At 38.9% G+C, this 23736-nt stretch overlaps 1 long non-coding RNA gene across 1 annotated transcript in view; it reads right to left on the bottom strand.

Annotated features, from left to right (window-relative positions):
• Window positions 1-8167: 8167 nt before the first annotated feature.
• LOC137174393 (uncharacterized) overlaps window positions 8168-23736 on the bottom strand; it is a 148643-nt gene continuing 133074 nt past the window's right edge. The window contains exon 2 of the long non-coding RNA XR_010925359.1: window positions 8168-8382. This is a non-coding gene — a long non-coding RNA (uncharacterized lncRNA). The remainder of the gene's footprint in view (window positions 8383-23736) is intronic.

The raw sequence follows: 23736 nt of genomic DNA, 5'->3' as shown, positions 1-23736 counted from the left end.
CCACCAGGTCAGGAGGGTATGTAAACAGACAGTAGTAATTGGATTTTGCTTCTTTTTCCCGTTCTTTACTGGAAATATAAACTTCTCAGATACATCCATACATGTTCAAGCCTGAATTCAATCCGAAATATGCAAGTGGACAACGTGACCAAATGCTCTGACATCAGTTTGACAGGGAAATAGAGGTAACTTTGTAAACAGAGCATTTAGAAGTGGCTGAAGCCCTGGCTATTGACTTGAAGCTTTTTTTACATACACTCACCTCATGTTTTAGAACTTTGACCATGTTTAACAAAGACATCTGACATTATAACAGTATATAAATTACATTAAATCACAAAAAGAATGTTAAAAATAACTCAAAGTGATGAACCCCCTGGGAATTATCAGCACTTTAGTGTCTTTCAGCTCAGTGTTTTGGTAACATAGCCCACAACTTTAGTCATTTGTCTCAGAGCCTCATAGCTCTCATCAGTGTTGTTTTTAATAGCAGGTGGGCATTTTCAGCAAAAAAAGCTCTGATAAATCTACTGTGTACTATACCTGCCGGGCACCATGTTGAGACAGGCTAAGTTAGCGACTGGCTGTTGAATATCTTGAGGCTTTACAAACCAAATATTTTTCTCAGGAAATGGTGGATATCAAAACCATGCTAGAAGTTGAGTAAAGATCGGACTTAGACTTGTCAGGTAGCCAGAAACATGATTCCAAACGGATGCTAATGCTGCTTCATGTCTGCTAAATGTGTGAATAAGCAACTGTTTGCAATATCAAGTTTAAAATGTGATATGCCAATTTATAGCTTGTTCCACTGCCTCCTAGTGGCTCTAAAAGTTATTTTTATTCCATTTGGATGATTGTTTTATTATTTTCTTCTTCTTTTATTGTGATTTCCTCTGGTTTTTAAAAATGTATGTCCTTAGTCTAGATTTAACATCATATAAAAATGATGACTGTGTACCACCATATTTCAATATGAAATATAATTAACTTAAGGTCAAAATTAGCAAGGAAGAATAGTCTAGTCACTATGATGTGTCACTTGTAATGCACGTCTTCCTCCTCGTTTTTGTTTATCTCATTTACACTCCTCTTTTTCTACTCTGCAGTGAAATGAGAAGTGTACCATGTTATCCCAACAAAGCACTGATGCAGGTTAAGGAAGGTTAGCCTTCCAAATAGCACGCCTAATTAATACTCATTCCCTTGTTCTATCATCTGCATCACAGATGACAAGTGATCAGAGCATTTTGCTCATAATTATCATCTAGCTTTGAGTTGTTTTCCTGCTCTTCGTCTCATCTCACTTTTTTCTGCTCATCGCCATTCTGATTTCGCTCCTAATTGGCCTTTCATGGTTTTTGACACCTCTTTCCTGAGTTCTCACTCGTCCCTGTTTGACCCCGAGAATTTTAGATTGTTTATCTTCATTAAATCTGTCAGGATTAACTCATGGCTACATTTTATAAAACTCTATCTGACTGTCTTGAGGTTGATCTTTTGCTTTTATTCAACCATTTTTTTTTTCAGCTTTGCCCGCTCAGATGTTTGTCTGGATATGCCATCCCATGTTTGTATTCTGCCTCCACCATTTTATTTCCTCTCAACCTCATCCGTCTGCTTCTTTCACTTTTCTGGATAGTGCTGGAAGGCTTTACCAAAACAGAAATCTGTCAAGGCCATAGGTTACATTTTGCCATCTGCTGTAAAATTAAATTAGGGGAGGTTGTGTATTTCTCATTGTTTGGGCTGCCTATGCCCTCCACAATATTTCTTTTCACATCAGGCTTGACATGCTGTGAGAATGTAAGAGATGGAGGAAGAGAGGACAGAGAGGGAGAGATGACCTGGATGGCAACCAAAGTTGAGATGAGCTTTTGTTCTCTGTGTGGGTCTGGTAGTGAGATTAGTTGGCATCTCATCATGCCATTTTTATTTTTTTAACAGCGTCATTGGCGCTTTGGCAAAGTCACAAAAACACACCTCGCCACTGCCCTATTCCTACCTCAATTTGTTCCAACAATGAGTCCTTGGACAGTAAGTACAGTAGTTGCGCTGAGTGCTGGGGGAGTGTGAGGTATAGTGGGTTATTCCTCAGCCACCTCAGAGAGGCACCTAGCCAAATAAAAGCTCCAGGCTTCTGTAGTTTGCAGCTGAATGCTTTCCCAACATCCAGCCCATCAGTCAGACACAGAGACAGAGAGGGAGAGAGGGGGAGAGAGCACGACTGAATGAGAGAGGGAGATACTCCAATGCCCCACGGCAATGTCTGAGAGCAGGGCAGGCCTATTGCTCATAGAGACATACTTATTCCATACAAACCTCCTTACATGAATCGCTAATGCAAGCTGACACACAAACACATCGGAGACAACAAGCGTTGCTAACAAGCATCGCAAAATGGAAAAACAAACTACTCAAGTTTGACTCTCTGTTCTAAACTGGAGACCTTAAAAATTTCAAAAACAAAATCTGGAACATTGTGACTTTGACCTGTGAATCTGCATTGCATGATACAGTTCAACACACTTTACAAAACACTCTCAATTTTAAATAAAAATGTTCTTTAAATCTGTTTAAAGGATGAATCCACATGATGATATTTCAGAACAAAATCATTAATTCATTAATGGGAGATGTGTTGTGTAACCGAGTCCTTAAACTTGAGCATTAAAAAAAAAAGAAAATGTTTGACTATACAATTATTCTACTGGAGTCTTTATATCAGGACTTCAACTGGTTCGGTTTTGTGGTTCTTACCTCCATGTTTGTGGGATAGTTAAGTTCAAAACGGGCATGTTTGCAGTCGTAGTGGTGTTTTGCGTTCCCACTCTTCATTATGGACACTGTTTCATTGTAAATCAAGCATAATGGTCTTGTTCTTCCCTCAGGCAAAATGAATGCATATTTCTCAGTCCAGTCATGCTGAAATGCATGTTTTTCACTGTCAACCTTTCTTTTTTTGTAACAGCATTTTACTGCGGCGACTAGTGAGCGGCTGAATTATGACAGCTGAGGTGAGGTGCAACAATGCGCCACTCAAAAGCGGTCCGGGTCAGGTTTTGATCCCAGTCTTAATTTTTTATTTGGTCAGGATCCAGACCAGAACCTGCCAAATGAGTATGTATGCTATAGGGTACCCTTAAAAGAGTATTGCAGTTATTCTTCCATAGAGTCAGCAGAGGCAGAGATATGGGTTCAGCTCCAAAAACACAGAGTTCTCATACTGCATACTTCCCACACATGTCTGTAAAACTCCACTCAACAAGTTTGTAATGCAGACTTTCTGTTAAAAATCCATAATATCTGAGATGATCAGTCAATAATTTTGTAACACTTGACAAAGCTGGAAAATGGGGGTGTCCCCCTGTGCATTCCATAAATGTTCCAAGCAAAATTCCTCCCACGTAAAAAACCAAAAAGTCCTCACCAAAATTCCTCCTCCTCCTGTTTGTTCTCGCTATACAGTAGAACAAACAGAAAAACTCTAAAACGCGGATATATGCAAGTAACTTTTCATCTCACAGAATGAGAAGGTGAATGATTTCCCAGACAATGTCATCATGCTACTACTGGCATGGGCAAAGTCTGATCTCACACCATACGCTCATTTCAGCAGATGTGTAATGTGGCTCACCTGCTAAATGATGGGGAAACAGGCCTCTGTGAAATGGGCTGGCCAAATGGAGCTTGGACCTCTCCCTGTCTGTCCAGGCAATTAGGGAACAGATTAGCTCAACCACAGAGAACAATACAGTATTCGCTAATAGACCAACATCTCAGCTGCATATAATGACGACGATAAGGACATACGAGCAAGCAGACTAGATGCACATACCCACATACATGCAATGAATACATTTTAATACATGCATACATGAGGGTCAGTGAGACACAATAAAAGTAAGGAAGTCTCCCAATGCTGGAATTTATACTTGCATGAGCACACAATGGAGAGTAGAGATGAAGAGCGAGAGGGTCTGAAAGAGAGAGAGAGTGAGGCAGTAAAACCAGACACACACACACACACACACACAGCCCGGCCAACCCTTCCAGTGACATCTGGACAGCAGTAATAACACGGTGCAAAATGCCATCCCAGAGAAACTGCATATTAACACCCGACTAGTGGCATGCTAATGGCAGTTATCACAGGCGCTCTCCTCAGCTGTCCCTCTAACAGGCCAACAGAAAGGGAGAAATAAAGTGAGAGTGAGAGGCAGAACAAATTTATTACATGATAAAGGATACATACCATGGCCATGAGGCTTTTTTTTAGATGGAGGGACGAGTATTTTTTTAAGCATTTCGAACTGGCTTTACTCTGGTATATATTAGCGAATGGAAAGCACTGTAAAAGCTGTGTTGGTGTTGAAACTCTACTTAGAACATTAAATATTTAACAATTGTGTAGCAATAATGCAACAATGCTTCCAACAGTAGTTCACACTTGACAGAAGCAGTGCACATTGATGTGTTGATTCCCGCTCTTTTCTTTATTGTATTAATGTTACATGTTGACCCAGTGAACAGGAACCCTGTGTCCTTCCTCACAGGTCTTTACACAGGTCAGTGCACCAGGAGAAAGACATTGTTAAGTGTTACTGTATTTTCTCACTGCATCCAGAATGGCAGTATAAATCATCCTGGCAGAGGCCTGTGATTTTAGGGCGTAGCCCAATCCATCCCATTTCATTCAGGCTGAAACTTGAAGCAAAACAAGAACAAAATTCTGTAGTGTGCATTGTTATCGATATAGATTTTAAGTTTACAACACAATGCTGTGACCACATGTTGCAACGCCAAAACTAAGTGCTTAGTTGAGAGTGAAAGATAATCACAACAGTGGTTTGCACTTGACACACAGTAAATAGTGCAAAGTGATGTGTTGTTTCCCGCCCTTTTCTTTATTGTATCCATGTTTGCTACACAGCAGGGACACTGGATTTACAATCTTTCACCCTAGTTCGGCACACAGGTCAGTGCACCAGAAGAAAGCCACTGAAAAAATGTTACTTTATTTTCTAATGCATCCAGAGTAGGTTTCATCCTGGCTCATGAACCAGGGATCCTTGTGTGGCTGCACTGCACAGGCCTCTAATTATTGGACATAGCCAGATCTGATCCAATTCATTCATGTTGTAGCCTGGGCTGAAGCATGAGAATTTAATTATCAGCATGTGTTGCAATCCTTATATTATTCTATTATTATTTATACTATATCTACTTATTTATATCTACTATTATTATTCTTTCGCATATTGAAAGTAATATTTAATAGTGATATTTATATTTTAGCCCCAAACCTGTACTATGCACATAAAAATGGGTTCAAATCCAGCCCAGCAGTGTGTTCTGTTACTACCCTCAGGCAGAGTTGTGGACATCTACTTCTGTCTCCTACTGGGTCATTAATTATGATTAATTGAATTCACCTTGCAACCCAGGTGTATAATATACTCTGGAATGAAAATAATAGAAACAAGAGGAGCTGCAGGTCTTAAGGACTGGAACTGAAAACCAGTTTTACAGCAACAAATTTCATGAATAAGCTATTAGCAACTTGTGAGAAAGAAATGGAAATTAGCATACGTTGGACAAAAATAAATATATAATTTTTTTTTAATAAAGAGAGAGAAAGAGACAATGGTGTCATTCATATAAAAAAATCCTCTCCAGGCTTTATCTGAACAAAACAGAGAAAGTTAACTTTGTCTTTTTTAGTCTTTGAAATCCCGCTTATTTGTATTTTGGGAAATTAGCCTTTGAACAGCACATTTTTTTGAACTTCAAAAACTCCTTGTCTAGTTTAACATATCAGGAGAAGGGAGGGGGGAAAAAAGACGAGGAACAAAGTCTCCACAGAGGCGGAAAAATCTCTTAATACGCTACAAAGTCCATGTGTTTGATAGATGCATTTGAGGTGCTTATATCGAAATAGCGGCACCATGTCTCATTTCCATTCTTACAGTGTACGAATGTGTGTGTGTATCTTTTTTTTTTTTTTTTTTTTTTTTGCCAGACGTGATCGTTAGTGTGAATGGTGTGTGTATCAGTGTGTGTATCGTGAAAGCGGGTGTGGGGGCGTTTCCATTTCTCACGCACTACTGCCTGCTTTAATCTTCAGTTGGTAACAGCCAGGAAAACAGCAGCAGGCCTCCCTATCAACATGGGGTAAATAAATTTCAATCTAAACATGCACACACAGATACACCACATCTCAGCTGCATGCCGTACTGTACACAGTCATAAAGTCTGCATGTGTGTATGTTCACCAATGCACAGGAGGACAATGTCACTGTGTATAACAAGGTCTGCATACGTGATTGATCTCATCAAGCTGAAATGGACCTTATAAAGCACCAGAATGCACTGGTGGAGTAGTTTTACATGAGACCAGGATCAAATTAAACAGAGCCGGTTACTGAATGGTGTAGAAAAATACATTTTAAGCCATGGATTGCCATAAAATATGGTACAGACATCCATGTCCCCCACAGGATGAACTGTTATAACTTTGGTGATCCCTCAGCTGACATTCCCAGCAGCCTCAGCTCTACTTTGTGGCTGCTTGTAGAGTGTTAGCATGCTAACATGCTAAACTAAGATGTTGACCATGGTAAATATTAAACCTGCTATACATGAGCATGTTATAATTCTCACTGCAATGATGCTAGTATGCTTGCATTAGCATTTATTGCGAAGCACCACTGTGCCTATGCAGCCTCACAGAGCTGCTAGCATGGCAGTGGAATAAGTCTTGTTTTAGACTGTAAGCATAATTTACCATGCCGCATGCTTCAACACATGTGAATCTTTAATGGTGACCTAAATCTTCACTCGGGTAGGTGTGAACATACAGTAAATACATTTAGACAGCAGAAAAAATACAAGTGTAAACGGTAAAATGAAGGAAGGCTGAATTCCATTTAGCTGCTTCAGATTCAGGGTCATGATATTGTGCATGCTGCCCCACTGTCACTCAACCACAGTTTTCTGGGACACTTGAATAGAACAAAACCATCGTTAGTGTTGTAAGAAACACCTTTGCTTTTCCCACGATGACAAGTCAAAATATCTGTTGTGAAAAAGGCCAATCACACAGCTTTTCTCTCGTTAACTAATTGGTTAATTGGCAACTGATAACTACGTTCCACTGGTCACCATTTCAGTCCTGCTCACACCATCCAACACACTGTTTCAAAATGAACTGCATCATTTTAAAGAAGTAAAGAAGGCTCCTGCACTATATACTACTTCTAAACAAGTTGGGTATTTTTTGTGTTCACAAAAAATAATTGCAGCTGGTTGTGACAGAGTTCTGGAGAGAGGTTGGGAAACCAAAAACTAAAAAGTTTTATTGTAAATCTCGAGACACAAAAAAATTTGCTTTCTCTTCTCAAAACTTCAACTGGCCATGATGTTCTAAAGTCGCAGTTTGATTGATGACTGCGGTGCACATATTGTATCAGTTCCTGTCAGTGTAAGAAAACAACAGAATTCATTGTTTTGTACTAACTGCAAAAACAAAATATAATCAAAATAAGAACATAGTAAATGCTGTATACTATTAGTAGGGATCTGGGACACAGCTATAACTATGTAGGTGTGTATACATACCTATGTGTATCACATTTACTGAAATATACACCTTTAGTTCAGTTTCCTTCTACCTCTCTCCTTTCAAATGAGTTTTATATTCATTCATATTCCCCGTCATCATAGACACTCCATCTCCCAAAAGTCCACATGGAGATTACAATCAGAGGCTTGTCATGTTCAATTTTAGAAGCGATTTGTCCCAATTGCTATCTCTCCATTTCCTTCTCATTTCATTCTCTTATGTCACTGTGATCAAAGGCGTTCACCTTAGTTTCCTTGTTGCAGGGGAAAGGACAGGTATTTACACTGACGCTCACCATAAGGTTCCCCTGACAGGCTTATATCATCATAAACAAACATGTGGAAGAAGCAAAGTGCAAGGAGCAATATCGGACAATATTTCTGGTGTTGCTCTGAATCCTAATAATATTGGAAGTTTATTTATGGGATGGAGGCAAAGCAGGGAAAGGATATGTCTGATATGTCTGTATGATATATCTGGCTGTGAAATTATTAAGAGAAGAGTTCTGAGGTCGACTCAAGAAAGAAAGAAAGACAAAACGAGTCTTTGTTTGATATGTTTAGTGATCATACATTCAGACAAAAGGTCAGCGCATACAGTATATACAGTCCATCGACCCAGAGGCCGAACCTTTGGCTTCATTCAGTCATGTGAAAGGGCCTGAACTGTGATTAGAGATTTCTTGTTGAAACGTGTCTCTTAAGGCACAGCTGAAAGGGCAACAGGGCTCTTCTGGTCAACGGTTGCAGGCCAAGCTTCTGGAACAAATGAAATGTGAATGAATAAAAGAGTTTCTGTCTGGAATAAAACCTCTGAAGCAGTATCAAATGCTCTGTTGCAAATTGGGAAACCAAGAGGTACAAGAAGATATCCTAAGAGTACAAAGAGAGACAGAAATAGGGCAAAAGAGGAAAAGCAGATACAAAAGAGAGACAACTGTCTGAATGAGAAACTGAGATGCTGTTGTACAGATGTATAAAGTAATTTCAGTCAATTCTTGGTGACCTTGTTACTGACGTATTTCCTTATTCTTCGGGACATGCTCACGCTCTCCTAAATACACAGCATGACAAGCAGAACTGCACCAACTGCAGTTCTACTTTGCTGCACGTTGTCTAAACATTAACAAACCTGACGTGGTCACAGTCATAGCCGTGCCCTCTGTAACTGACCTTCTTAAAGAACAGTCGCTTCAAATTACATTTGCTATTGTTTGATTTGCATTTTTGTCATCGCTGCATAACCGCAAACAATTTTCCGTTTTTGTCTACTATCCACCTGTCTATCATCCACCCATCCATTCATCCATACAAGATTATATTAAGCAACTAGCAAGACTGTAAATCCACCCCAGTTCCATGCATCCCCTGATGTGAAGTTTCTTTTAAAGCAAATCATTCTTTCTTATCTTTCCATTTTGCGCCAATACTGTATTTAAACAATGAGAGAAATCCATTATAGAAGAAACAATATCTTCATGGACAGTAGCTTCAATAGAACCCGATACACTGTGGCACATGAGGTGGTTCAATTGAAAGAAACAAACTTTCTTGGCAGAAAACTTCTCACTAACAAGGTCTTACCTCCTACAGCCATGAATGGCACATACTGTAGATAAAAGGTAATATGAGGTTATACGTTTTTCGAATTTCCCTTTAATAAACCCAATCCAATATGTTTAGAGCTGAAATTGACCATGAAGAGCACAATGTCACTTGAAGGGAGCACTTCGGTGCCTCCATGTCTCCCATTTCAATTACTTTTGACATATTCCACAATAAAACTCTTACTTGGCTGGCATTCTTTTCCAACTCTTGTTGGTTTAATACTGAAAATTAATATTTTCGTATCATACTAAATAATAATTAAATATGCCACATAAAAGCCTTCATTTTTATAGCTGGGTAAATGTATATTTTGGTCTCAGTGCAGTGACAACAGAATATCTCATCATAAAGCCAGAATCTCACTTTCTGCAGCAAGATTCAAGTGTGAAAAACATCCACTGAGAATCGATCGAGCGTCACTGGAGGAGTGTCTGGCCAATCAGGGAACAATGAGGGCCGGTTTGATGTTGACATGGCTCTCTGCCCTCGCATAACTGCCAAGCCTCATAAACATCTGTTTAAACCAGGTGTTATAGATTTTGAAATAATGCATGATTTTGCAACTATAGTACAAAGCCTCTTTTACACCTCAGAAACTGATTCTGGCAGACAATAATGAAGAAATTGGAAGTGGCAAAATTATTTTCAAGTTTCAAAATGAAAAGCAAAGAGTAATCACCAGAGAGTGGTGCGTTTGTGCTGTCAGGTAAAAGAAGAGTTCATTGTGATGTCTGAGTGATGTGAAATTTTCAGCTGCTTTTGCAAGGCTATTCTGGTGTTTCTGTATTTCTGCTTAGTATAATTGCACCAACTCAATACCTCAAACCATGTCTATTGGAAATAAACATTTTATTCTGACTTGTTGCTACAAAAAAGAAACTTAAGTCAGACAGGCGGACAGATAACAGTGAGTGGAAACTCAATTTGTGTCGTCTCCTTTGAAAGTCCAGCAAAAGCTCATGCGGCGATAAGGTATTTTTGTCCCTGACCATTACCGATGTATAAATTTACCTCCCCCCAATGACTAAGACTTTGTTGATGCTCTCACTGGGAACATCAACAACAGATGAGGAGAGGAACAGATGCACATACTCACACTGACTCGCACTCATTTACCTACGCCGATAATAATTGCAATGCAAACAAGACGAAAAGCAAACATTGGCAGGAGAGAAAAGGCAAACAGTGGCATGTGCAAGGAATTAATTGCTTATATGACTGCAACAGCCAACATACAGAGTAGGTAGGGGGGCTCATATTTTTATTATTTCCGGCACTGTGTGGCTTTATAGGAAAAAAAATAAACCTGATCTGAAACAACACTAATAACAATTAACTTCATTTGAAATGAATTTAAGACATTTAGAGCACAGGGATCATCTGTTCTGGACTGTTCAGCCCATCCAATAGTAGGGGAATTTGCTCTCACTGTGTTAACAACAAGGTGATTTTTCCATCATGTATACCCCGTAGTTAGTCCATGCAAAAATTGTCAGTGCTCTAGCCCACCTGTACTGATATGTTGACTCCATCTTTGCAGTTTATGGAACAGGAGACAAAAGGACAGATGACTTAAGAGTCAATCTTGCCAAGCTGTTAGTGACAACTGGCTGATTCATTATTTTCAAATATTCTGTGCATTTTGAAAGTACGTTTGTGCAAGACTGTGTATCACACCCATGTGCACTGCAAATATGCATGTGTGTCCTCATGCACTCATAAAATTTGAAAAAAAATGGGGACCCATTCATCAAAACATTGCTCCATAGTGCTACTAGTGGTCAAAAGCACCACTGGGTATAATGACTTGGTACATAGTGTAATGGCAATTCTGCAAACATTTCTCTTCATTAGTTCCACTTTACAGATCGCACTACTACTAATCATGTCTATAATCACATAACAACTGGTTTAATGTATGCAGTTGGGTGATCTCATGAAGCCAACATATCCAGCACACACACTACTTTCCTCAAACATATGTTCCAATGATAAACATATTGAGCAGTGAAACTTTTTTTTTTTCAGTTTCAATGCAAATACAAATACAATGCAGCAAAGCACCAACTAGAAGAAACACCTAATGGAAATTTTTTCTTTACAAAAAAAAAAAAAAAGGTGCTGCAAAATTCCCTGACACATGAAGTTAAGCTATTTATTCCTCAGTACAAACAACTGAGCTAAATCATAAGAACCTTCCAATTCCAATTAAATATTTTTGTGCATTATGTCTATTGGGTAAACCTGTCCATTTGAATAATAAATTATTTAAAAAAAGGCTCAACTGTATGACAGTTCTCATTAGTGACCATATGAACTTACATTAACCACATGTGGAAAGCAATTAGGGCCTTGTCATGAGACAACAGGCTCGAAGACCAGCTGGTTGCATTGATAAGCAGAAAATCAGGTAACAATTTCCAATTATATCCACAGAATGCTGCAATATGTGTTTGCAAACTAATAATTAGCCTTTTATGGGTTTGTATTATCTACTATAGGCAGTCAGCATTTAATGCAAAGAAAACTGACTGTTTAAAGACACAATATATTGTGAGACTGTTGAAGTCTGTACTGTTTTTGCAGTTTGACTTAGAGGGACATGCAGATAGTACATAATTGGCAGGGTTATCTCTGTTTTTGTCTCACTGTGGTCTTGGAAAAAAAGAGAAACCCTAAAATGCCCAGAGAAACAAATGGTGTTGGCACTAAGCTATGTGATCCACTGAAGCATGTCTTGGCAGATATATTAGTTGCACCTTTGCCTAATTTATTATTTGTTTGCCTCACTTTTGTCCACTGAGGCTGGCACCTAATTGGAAATAGACACCTAATGAAAAACTGATGAGAAAAGCTTCAGCCCAAGACATGACAAAAACACTGCAGAATACTTCTTCTTGGCCTCATGCAAACTAGCCACTTGAAATAAAAAAGGAAAAAACAACAACAGCAACAAAACAGCAACAGCAACAGCAAGAAAATATTGTGAGTTAACTGGTCATATCACTTGGCCCAATTAATTCAGTCAGTTTTTAATTTGTCAGTTATTACTGCAGTGATTCTGATGAATATCATTTTAAAAAGTAATTAAACATGTTGGAAAATATGCTATTTACATTCTTGCTGATAGTGAATGAGAAGATTGATAGCACTCATGCAGGGATGCACAATAATATCAGCACATCATCGGTATTGGCTGATAAAGGCTTTAAAATGAAATATCGGCATTAGCCCGAAATGAACATTTCTGCCGATATGACAGGCCGATTTGTTGCCTTCTCCTCTGCCGCCTGGCTGTGGTTCCCGCCACGGACTGTTTCATCCTGACAGTCCCAGTGCTTCCTCCGCAGGCTCTACTTCATTCAGCTGCCCGACAGATCCGCTGCTTCTTCCCACTTTAACCTGAATATCAAACCGGGGGTTGGTGTTCTGGTTGGATCCGCACACAGAGCTGGGGTTAGCTGAGAGACTAGCGGAGGCTAGCTGGCTGTGCTTCCCTCTGGCCATGCGGCAGCTAATGCCCCGCTAGCCTCAGAGCTAACCCCGGCTCTCCGTGTGGATCCAACTGGAGCACCAAGCCCTGACGCACCGGGACTGTCAGGGTGAAACAGTCCTGGAGGAGCTGCTGTGTTCAGCTGCACAGATAGGAAACACTGCAGCTGACAAGATGTACCCCTCTGTTTGAAAAAACTTCTTTTTGGTTTATAATAGTGGTTGAGAACTAGCGTATTAGGTGCAATACCACTTCTGCTTCGGCATGTGGACCAGAGATTAAATCCGACCCATTAATCCTGTCTGTATAATAAACTCAAAGAAAACTCTACTCCTTGTCACACTTGGCAGGTTCATTAAAGTTTTAATGCTGAGCTCCAGTCTTGCTTTGAGAACTCCAGTCTTCATAAGTTTTTCCTTCATATATTGTCTTTCTTGATCATACTTAGTACAATCTATGATTACATGTGTAATAGTCTCCTCAGCCAGGTGAAAAGAAAATGTGTGCATATATCGGTATCGGCATCAGCAATCCGCAAAAATGAGATGGAAAATATCGGCATATCGGATATTGGCAAAAAATCCAATATCGCCATCCCTACACTCATGCTTTTATGGTAAACATGATACAGCCAACAGTTAGCTTGGCTTAGCACAAAGACTGGAAACAGAGGAAAATAGCTAGCATGGCTGCCGATTATAGCACCTCTAATGCTCACTATTAACACAAATTGTATCTTGTTTGTTTAGTCCATATAAAAATAGAAGTGTAAGTGGTTCAGAGTCAGTACTCGACAAGACTCAACAAGACAAACTTTTTTGTACAGATTAAACCAACAAGATATAACATGTTAATTAGTAAGTTTTAGAGTTGCTGGTAGGTGGACTTTATTACCTTTTAGACAGAGCTCGCTAGCTGTCCAACCCCCCCATCCCACCCCCGTCTCTATTATTAAGTTATCTGCTTGTGCTAGCTTAATATTTATAGTACAATCATGAAATCTTCTCACTCTCAAGACAGCAAATACTCATATTTCCCTAAATAACAAACTATTCCTTTACACTCAACTTAAATCTAATTCTAATATTAATCCTAAAACTAACTCTTGTCCACAAAACAGCCCTTTAAAGAAGCAATGACCGACCAACATGTCAAAATGTCCTAACTCTCAAGATCTAAAACTCATATAGTTCCTCACAAAGATAGAAGTACAGGAGCACACACACTAGTATACACACTCACTGCCCTGTAACCAAAAACCACAACACAAACATTCTGCCCCCCCCACCCCCCTCTTTTTCTTTTCTTTTTTGACGCCCCCAAGAAGGAAAGAAATAAAGAGGCAGAATGTGTAACATGAGTTGACACGCCATTCCTTCCAGCCACTCTTGGGTAGGTTTTTTCCTCTTTTACCAGAGTGCACTAATGAGTAGAAAACAAGCATTTGTTTGTTGACATGGCTGCTCTGTGGCTGTCTGAAGAATCTTGATCGGAGTGTTGTGAAGGAATCACCAGTGACTCCAGGGGCCTCGTCTCCACCAGTGAGCTGGCCATTTTGACACCTCCGCAGCCCTGCTTACACTACAACCATTACTCCCCCACTGCCACAACTGCCTGAGTAGAAACACTGTGACACGCTCTTGACCCAATTTCACGTTCTAATTCTGTAATGGGTTTCAGCCTAATTTAAGCAAGCTGGTACATATAATTACAAGAAAACAGAGTGTTACTTAATTGGAGTTCTTTCTTGAGGCATAGAGGCAGACAATGTTTTCTGACTAGTGTGGGAGATGAATGTTACAACACTTGTGGAACACACTCTAAGTTGAAGATTTCATTTCGAATATGCTCCCAAACAACATGAAAAAGGATGAATGTAGAATATACATGCACAGCACAGTGTAGAAAGTTGCAGAAAACATTTTGTGTTACTGTTGACATGAGATTCTTAGTCAAATAACATTTGTTCAAGGCTGCACCAATCAATATTGTGACAAACCCATTGAAAATGAATTTGTCTCAACTCTGCGGAGCATTTTAGCATCTTTCAGCTCATTATTTTGGTTTTTATGGCCCCAAAACTTAACTGTTTCAGCTCAGCTTTTATCAACCTCATTACCAATACAAGCAGGCAGCTGTTTTCAGTGAAAAAGCTCTGATAAACCCACTGTACACCTGCCCAGAACCAATGGCAGACAGATAGTTATTGAATAACTGGTGAACATAGTGCAGCATTTAGCAGCTAAAGGGCCTGCTATTTCCCTCGAGAGTTGGTGAAAATCAAAACAGACCTAAAGAGAGATTGAATATTGGACTTTTATTTGTCATGTTATGGGAAACACAGGTCCAACTGAATGCTAATGTTGATTTGTTTCTCCTGGTTGTGTACAGTATATAGACTACTCTTTGCAAACATGTTAGCTAAAACAACTAATGCTATTTTATGCCAAACATGTGTTTTTACCTTGTTGAGTTCTGCTCCCCAAGTGGCCAAAATAAAAACAAAACTGCTTTACAATATTAATGTCAATTTTTTTTGCTTACAGCCTCATGAAAAAAAAAAAACGCATTTGTGTAAGACAGAATACTTAAAATGTTTTTGAGTCTGATCAGTAAAGTATTCCAACACAAAAGAAGCAAAATGCGAATTCACTGAGAATACATCTCCAACAGACCTATATGTTCAGCAGTGGTGTCCTTTGATCCATGTTATGTAACATTAATATTACTAACATTACTTCTTATCCAATATTGCTTGGTCATCTTTCTTAAAGTAATTACATTTTGATTAGTTTATATAATACATTACTTCTCCATTGATCCCCCCGAGCAGGGATTTGGACATGGACTGGACAAAATGAAAGACCAGACAGCAGGAAAAAAAATGTTATGAAACATGCCTGGTTATCATCATGGTCACCATCATAATTTTTAAAAAAATAATTTCTATTTATTCTGCTTCATAAGTATTGAAGATCTGCAGTACTATATTGCAGCCAACAGGAATAAGAAGCCATAAAAGTGCTATGAATGGAATCCTAACAGCCACTTGGCTTGCATGCCAGTAACTGGACTTGATCCATTTACTCAAAATCTAATCAGATAACTGCCTTGAAAATATAATAAATATCCAAAAGGTTGAAATATGTGTGGTTCTGGATCATGGTTTGCATAATGCAATCTTAAATATTTTAAATGGACTGATAAAAAAGAAAGTAGTGAAAAAGCTTAAGTAGTGCATTGCTAACCAAGTACCCCTGTTTAAAGGTGTCAGTCAATCTTTTTAGATACAAGCTAAACAAATCTATAACAAACACTAAAGCCTTTTGAAACAGTAAGTTACATTATATAAACCACCATGAAACATCCCATTCCTTAATTAATGTTTGACATAGTGTTGACACTGTATCTCCCCACCAGTCAAAGTTTCCTACTTCTGCTGTAAAACAGTGTGTGGACTGTCCATCTATTAATTAGTCTCCCGCTGTGCTATATCACCATGTGATGCATGCAGGAGGAAGTGTGCACATGCTGGTTTCATGAATATTGTAATTTGTTTAAAAAAAGGACAAGAAATTTAAATTTTTAAGTGAGATTCTGTATTTTTAATGCTTGTATTTCATTATAACCCAACACTGCAAGTAACAGATGTATCACAGTAAACATTTACACTTTCTTTTACTGTACACGCTGTATACACTCTCCACACAGTCATTACTTGAACCATACTGTATATATCCACCTCATTTATGCCACAGTGCAGGCTACGGATCAGAAGCTTCCCACAGCTTAACGTGCCTGCTGCTGTCAGAAAGTAGATGTCTGCCGTTTGACCCCAGGATTCTTTTAGACCGTCGCAGTGGCACACCAATCTGTCAAAACAGTCTCCCCTTCCCCCATCACACAAACATCAGCCTCACCCCCACCCGCCCCCGCTCCCAGAACTCCACACAGGCTATAAAGACACCAGACAGTTTCTCAGGTTAGAAGCTGAAAATCAGAAACACTTGGAACAGCATGAGAGAAAGGCAATGGGCTCAATAATGGACAGGAAATTGGTTATGTGTGGCAAAATGAGCAACATTTTATTCAAGAGATCTTGATGCAGCACGCTTGGAACTCAGGTGTATGTATGTCTGAGGGTAGAAAAGGGTCATACTGAATAAGCCAACTTGATGTTTTGGCATGTATTCGGACTACATTTTTGCCAAAGTCTTATGTAACTCAATGATAGAAATACTAAGTCACAAACCACAGAATGTAAGCAGTGTAAACAATCACCACACTATCTTGCGTATTCACTACCAGACGCATTAGAATGAGAGTAACAGTGCGAATATGAAACCATGTAAATTATTTAGTGGCAAAGATATACGCATTTCCTCCTTTCTTTTGTTTATGATAAACCATTCTAATGTGAGCGCATATCAGTAAGGAAGCTAACCCATTGGAGTAAACATACATTTATTTGGAATTTATTGCGGCTGCAGGCATAGATATACTGGATGATACGTTTCACATGGAAAACCAACTGCTCTAACTATTAGACAAATGCACCGGAGCTCAATATAGCAAATACACAATCTCTCCGAAACGTCTATTTCCCGTGTGAGCAGTTTGCAGCAGCTCCCCATACAATCACTGCCAGTTTGCAAACTATCACATTCTTCTGGTTTGTATCATCATAATCATCAAAATGGAATAACAAAAACAACAACTGCTATAGGGCATTTTCACCCCCGTAAAATAATTGAAAAACAGTGTGGCGCATTTGTCTGTGTTATGACCGCAGCTGGGCCGTAACACAGCATTTCTTTTGTTACATCATTAAGGGCATGTTTTCTGAGTCAGTGCTGACTAATTTGAATAACAGGGTGCCTTAGTTAATCTTTCCTGTTTTTTGGAAAATAGTGTCTGAACTTTGTTTGAATCTTTCATGCAGCCAATTAGTGATATAGTAATGAGGTCTGTCATTTTTGTTGCCTTTCTCCTGGGAACATTAAATACAGGGAAATATTCTGTGAAACACAAGTAAAGTAAAGTATCGATGCAGCATGACTTCTAAATATGTTGCCTACTAAGACGTTAAGGTCAATTCTGTCTCTTTTGATTTCAACCTAGCAGACTGGGAAAAGATGCTATGCATATTGCAGTTGAATAAATATATGCCGGTTACTTAAGGATCTCAAAAATATGTTTTATTGATAATAAATAAAACTATACATTAGCCCACACTCTTGAAAAACTACAGCCAAAATCTGTTTTGAACGTACTGTGTTTCAGTCTCAGCAGCTCTTGAGACCTGAAACACCATTAAAATGGCACCATTTACATTTGTCATTTCAAGTGTATTACATCCAAATAAAAGCAATTTTGTTTACACTTATATGCGTCTCAATTAATGGATCACAGGTCTGATAGCAATTAATCTTGGCTTTCTGTTTTTGACCTCTACCAACTCCTGAGGGAACTGTCTGACTCTTTAGCTGCTAAATGCTCCACTTTGTTCACCAGCTAGTCTCTCAGTGTGTCTGTTAGCTGTTTGGTGCTGAGTAGGTAGTGTACAGCGGGTTTTTAAAGCTGACTGTGGTCAAAAATTACACTAAACTACAAGCTGAAACTCACTATGAAGCTCCGTAAAGCTGAGAGGAGCTGCAGAGTCGCTGATAATTCTCTGTAGGTTCATCATTAAGAACAATGCCTCTCAAATTACACACTGTCATATTGTTATTATGGAAAATGGCTATTATAACTGCTTTAAGATCATAATCAAAATAATTGTCTTGGTTATCCGTGTGTGTCTTCATCGTTTCATGACAGAATAAAAGCAAATGATACATTAAATGAGAGGACTGTACTCATTCTATAAAGCACACACTATAGACATGACATATGAAGGAGAGAAAAATAACAGTTTGGTTTTTGAGAGAACCTGGCACGGAACAAGAGACACATCAAAAACAAAGTTCTGCATTTGGGATGAATCTCGATGAGCCCTTCCCGGATAAAGCAATCAAACTGTTAATGCCCCACTTTGGTGGCAGTGCATTGTCCTGTTGTGGGCGGGCAAATGGGAAACAGAGTGCCTAAATGGATCAATAGCGATCTCCGCCTCATCATCAAATGGCAAGATTGGGATTTCTAGCTCTGGACTGCATTCACCAATCATAGCCTCTTTTATTAGCTCATCAAATTGCATTGTGCATCACAATCAGTCTATTTGTGCTACTAGACAAATAACAAGCCCAGCTCTGACGAACATTTGCAGGCAGGGAGACACCAATGTCATTTTAGCTGTATCCTGAAACATATAACACTTGAATCTCAGCAAATGCATAATTCTATATTTTGTGAACCTGTTAATCATAGCTAATGATCAGAGGTGGAACAAACAGCAGATTGTGGAAAGGAAAAATTACCAGCTAAATTGTGTTTTACTGACCCTGCTGCTCTCATTTTTCTATTTCTAATATCTTTCTTTGCCATCAAGATTGCTTTTCTTCCTGCTCTTTGGAGGATTGGGAACTTTGCCGGGAAAGCTGCCAACTCTCTGGAACTGATCATTCAATCTCCTACAACTCTTCTGCATCTCATAAGCCCCGCTTCCTGTCTGCCCCTCTCTGAAGGCAAGGGACCCTTCTCTATTATTTCCTCATCTGATCTCCCCTGATGCACTCCCGGTGCTCATCGCGGCTCAACCCCTCTTCTGTTAATCCTGCCTTTTATCTGGCGCTGGGGGACCTTTCAGCCTATGGTTCACTTATGATATCAATCAGTTGCGCAGCTACCAACATGGCCTTACACACACATACACACATGCAGGTGATCCCATGAGCTTTCCGCTGTTCCCAGATCATCACAAAGGCAAGCAATACCTTCAGAGAAGAACACTATCAGCTTTGACTTTTAAATTATCAGGATCTGGATGTACTGGAGTACACAGTGACATTACCTAAGGTCATTTCTGGTTTATATCTGTTAGCAGTACAAGGAGCCAATGGTAACACTGTTGAGAAGGCCTTCTGAAGACTCAACAAATTCAGACTTTTATAAATAGAAAAGCTGCAGGTTGTGTTTCTTGGTGGCATCACAGACTCAAGCCTGTTGGGATTGTTTATGCTCACAAATAATTCAATATTCACCATATTGAATATTCTCTGAGATCACTGGCATAACATGGACTTCTATTTGGGGTGGATCTTCACTTCAAATAAAGTATTTGTCATTTTGCAGTCAGTCACTCTGGAGTTTGCAGTGTGTCTCTGGATGGTATTTTCTTTTTATTGTTATTCCTACAGTACCACTGGCAAACAAAGCATTAGTGTGTGGCCATTTAAAATTCTCTTTCCCCTGCAAGAGCTACAAAACAGTGCAGTTGCTAGCATTTTAAAGCGTAAGCCCCAACATGGCTATGAAAGCTTGTCCTGTCATGTTTCATCAGGGCATTGTCTAACTGGTAAAGGCTAACAAGGGTGAATGCTGGGAGCATACAGAGCCATAACCCAACCCTCCCCCCTTAGCATGCTTCTGAGCCCCTTCCTACCACAGCCTTCACATGGCATGAATGTCATGTTGATAGTGGCTGGAATTGAAAGGTTTATCCTGTAGACAGTGGGAAGACAGGCAGTATAAAATATGAGTTGAGAGTGAGTGGTTTAGAGGATGGAGAGCAGTTTGGATAAAGCAGTAGAAGACAAGTACTGTATGCCAGAGTCATAGAAAAGATACCTTAAAATCCAAAGGCATAATAATGGGTTAATTCCAAAGTTTACTGCAAATTAAAGCTTCACTAATGAATACTAAGTTACCCTCAGCTCTATTGTAACATCTTTTATCTTTTATTGATCTAGTTTTATGATCCACAACTTTGAGAAAGCTCTGATAAATCCACTGTATACTACCAGTACCAAAAAGTACTGTAAGTACCAAAAAGTTAGCAAGTAGCTGGTGAACATTTAGCAGCTAACAAGCTGGATATTTTACCTCTGCAGTTGATGGAGACCAAAACAGGACTAAAAGAAGAGCGAATATTGGACTTAATGGGAGTGCCACTACGCTCAGTTCTGGGGCCACTATTGTTCCATTTATACATCAATCAATAATCTCCCATTCATTTGTGAAGATGTGGATATTCAGATGTATGCCGATGACACAGTTGTATACACTTGTGCGAGGGATGCTGAACAAGTGGCCATCAAGCTATTATTAACACTTCATAAAGTTGCTAAGAGACTGAGTGACTCATGTCTTACCTTGAATATAAAGAAAGCAGTGATGATGTAGTTTGTTAATAAACAAAAACAAACTGTGTATCCCCAGCTTAGTGTTAATGGACAAATATCAAAAACTTAATGAGGTTAAATATTTAGGTATGATTTTAAAAAAGACATTAAAAAAGATGAGTAAAAATTTGAAATATAACATCCTTAAATTTAGACATATTAGGAACTCTAACAATAGAAGCATTGAAAACATTTTTGCATGCTATGATTTTTTCATATCTGATTTTTTCATATACAACCTCTGAAGTTTTGAAAATCTCATTCTGTTTTCAGAAGTTCGATTGATATTGGTATTGGTATTGGTAAGGTAATTCACAATGCTGCTCCTCCACCATTGAGGAGCTTTTTTCAGCTCTGCTCTGAGCAAATAAAAAGGAACTCTTGATGTGCTCTAAACTCAAATTTAAACATCCCTCTGCTTTTTCATTTACGGCCATCAAACATTGGAATGTGCTTCCAGCTGAGCTTAAAACTTGCACAGACTTTGATTGTTTTTCTCATGGTGCAAAAAAATGGATATTGAGCCATCAGTCATGTCAACATTAATTTGACTGTGATTCAGATTTTTGATTGCAATGAATTGTAATTTTATAGTTGTACTGGATGAATGTGCTGGTATTTATATGTTGATTTGTGCTTGTAGATTTTTCTTTATAATTGTTAGTGTGATGAGACTATGTAATGATGTTGCATGTAAATGAATATTCTATAGTGTCTGGTGATTGTTCTGTGTGTGCTTGCCCAGGGACTGCAGATGGAAATTAACTAATCTGGCTAAATCTGACATAAATCCTTTCTTCTCACTTAGAGATAAATGTTTTTTTGTGTATGGTCCTTTTTTAAATAAAGATTTAAAAAATCTCTCAAGCTTTGATGAAGACAACATTAAGAGGAAAATCATAGTCTTTCAATAATACCCATACTGTAGTCCTTCAACCACTGCTCCAGTGCACACAGAATCAAACCTAAGAGCATCAAGCAGACAGTTCTGTACAAAGGGATGCTAATTCCTCTGGACTACATTCAGATACACCGTATCCCCTATGTGCATGCCTGGCACTGCCCATTAGCAAACCCCGGCTCCAAACAGAGGACAATACAGCCGGGCAAAGCTGAGATCTATTTGCTGCTCGGATTTAAGAGAGGACCTAAACAACTCCACTTTTGGCACAGACTGAAAACGCAGCCACAGGCTTGTGATAAAAGATTAATTGCATAAAAATGGTGTTTCAGTCAATTGGCGAGAACACAACAGCATGTGGGAGATGGGGGATTATAAGGTTAGAAAAATGTTACTGGAAAAGCCCAGCACATTGACCAGCCCCTATAGTTTAGGCCAACTTGGACTCACCTTCAAAGACTTGGCCTCTTTCCTAACAACGATACTAAGCTGGTTTGTGGTGTGTTTTTAGCTCTTTTTTTCACTTTTATTATATATTTGCCCAACCAGTTCGTAACTGACTCACTTTCTCCTAAGCTTTAAAGTTACACGAACAAGCATTTTCAAAGTGTTTTTTTTTTCTAATTTTTAGGCATCCCATTATGATGGATAAATACAATCTATCTAGGTTTGTTTAGCTGCTTGTGAAACTGATATGTGTTACTTATCCATCTATGCTAATGTTTCTAACACTGTTTTAAAGCTACACATCGTTAATTAGGAAACTGGGGTGAATTTAGAGGGAGAGGAAGACATTAGTTTTGGAGGGAAATCCAGAAAGGTCAGCCATTTTCTTTCGGTCAGTATGTCCTAATGAAGACAATCTCCCGCTGGTGCAGAGAGGAGTTGGGAATAGTGAAGACCATAATTATCTAGCACCCTCCGGTAAACACATGAGTTCATTATATCCAAATATCAAGTTGTAATAGCTGGAATTCAGAGGAACACTTTTCAGTGTTGGGCTTGATTTGATGTCTATACTGCTGTTACAGACATAGTACACAGTTGTTACAGACATAGTTTACTGATTAGACAAGGTAAGGTAATCTCCCTAACATACAGATATTTCACCAAATTACACACATAACCTGATTTCATTGTGTTTTTCTTTCTTTGTATTGCTTTAAAATCTATAGCTTCTCTGGGAGGCGTCACATTCTGAATTGGTTTCTCACTTCTCTTCAGAGCAGCTGTCAGCATATATTGACAGAAGACAATGTAACACATTTCTATATTGCACACACTCTTTTGGCAGGAAAGAATGATGCCTGTGAACGTGACTATTTTCAAGCACATTGTCCTTGCAGTAACAGCTGGTATGAACATGTGTTGATTGATATGCTACACCCAGGTAAAGTTAACTTCATTGTTATTGTTTTTCACATGAAAGCGATTGGTATAGTGTAGTGCAGCAGTTAAGGCATTGTGGAGATTAATATGCACACTTAAAATAAGGTTTAGTTTTTCTTTCTGTGCCAGTCGCAGAAATATGGTTTTACTTGCTTGAGAAGAAACTTTTTTTTTCTTTCATTTTCATATTGTAGCTGTTTTTTCAAACATATTTGCAAACTCAAGGTAATGTTTTCTCCCATTGTGAATAAAGGAGAGGAAGAGCCGTATTTTGGCTAATGTGTTCTGAGTCTACCATCTGAAACAGGCAGAAATGAGGTGCGACAGTACATTCAGATTATGGTTTAATCCTGTGCTGTATGTTCTTTTTCCTCTGTGGTCCCGCAACCAAGCAGAAAGAAAATAAAAATCAACAACTGTTACAATTTTGTGCAATTTGA

The sequence above is a fragment of the Thunnus thynnus genome, chromosome 22 (genome assembly GCF_963924715.1).
Source record: "Thunnus thynnus chromosome 22, fThuThy2.1, whole genome shotgun sequence".
NCBI classification, from domain to species: Eukaryota; Metazoa; Chordata; class Actinopteri; order Scombriformes; family Scombridae; genus Thunnus; species Thunnus thynnus.
The sequence above is the reverse complement of the archived record's forward strand: the minus strand, read 5'-3'. Positions and strand labels throughout refer to the sequence as shown.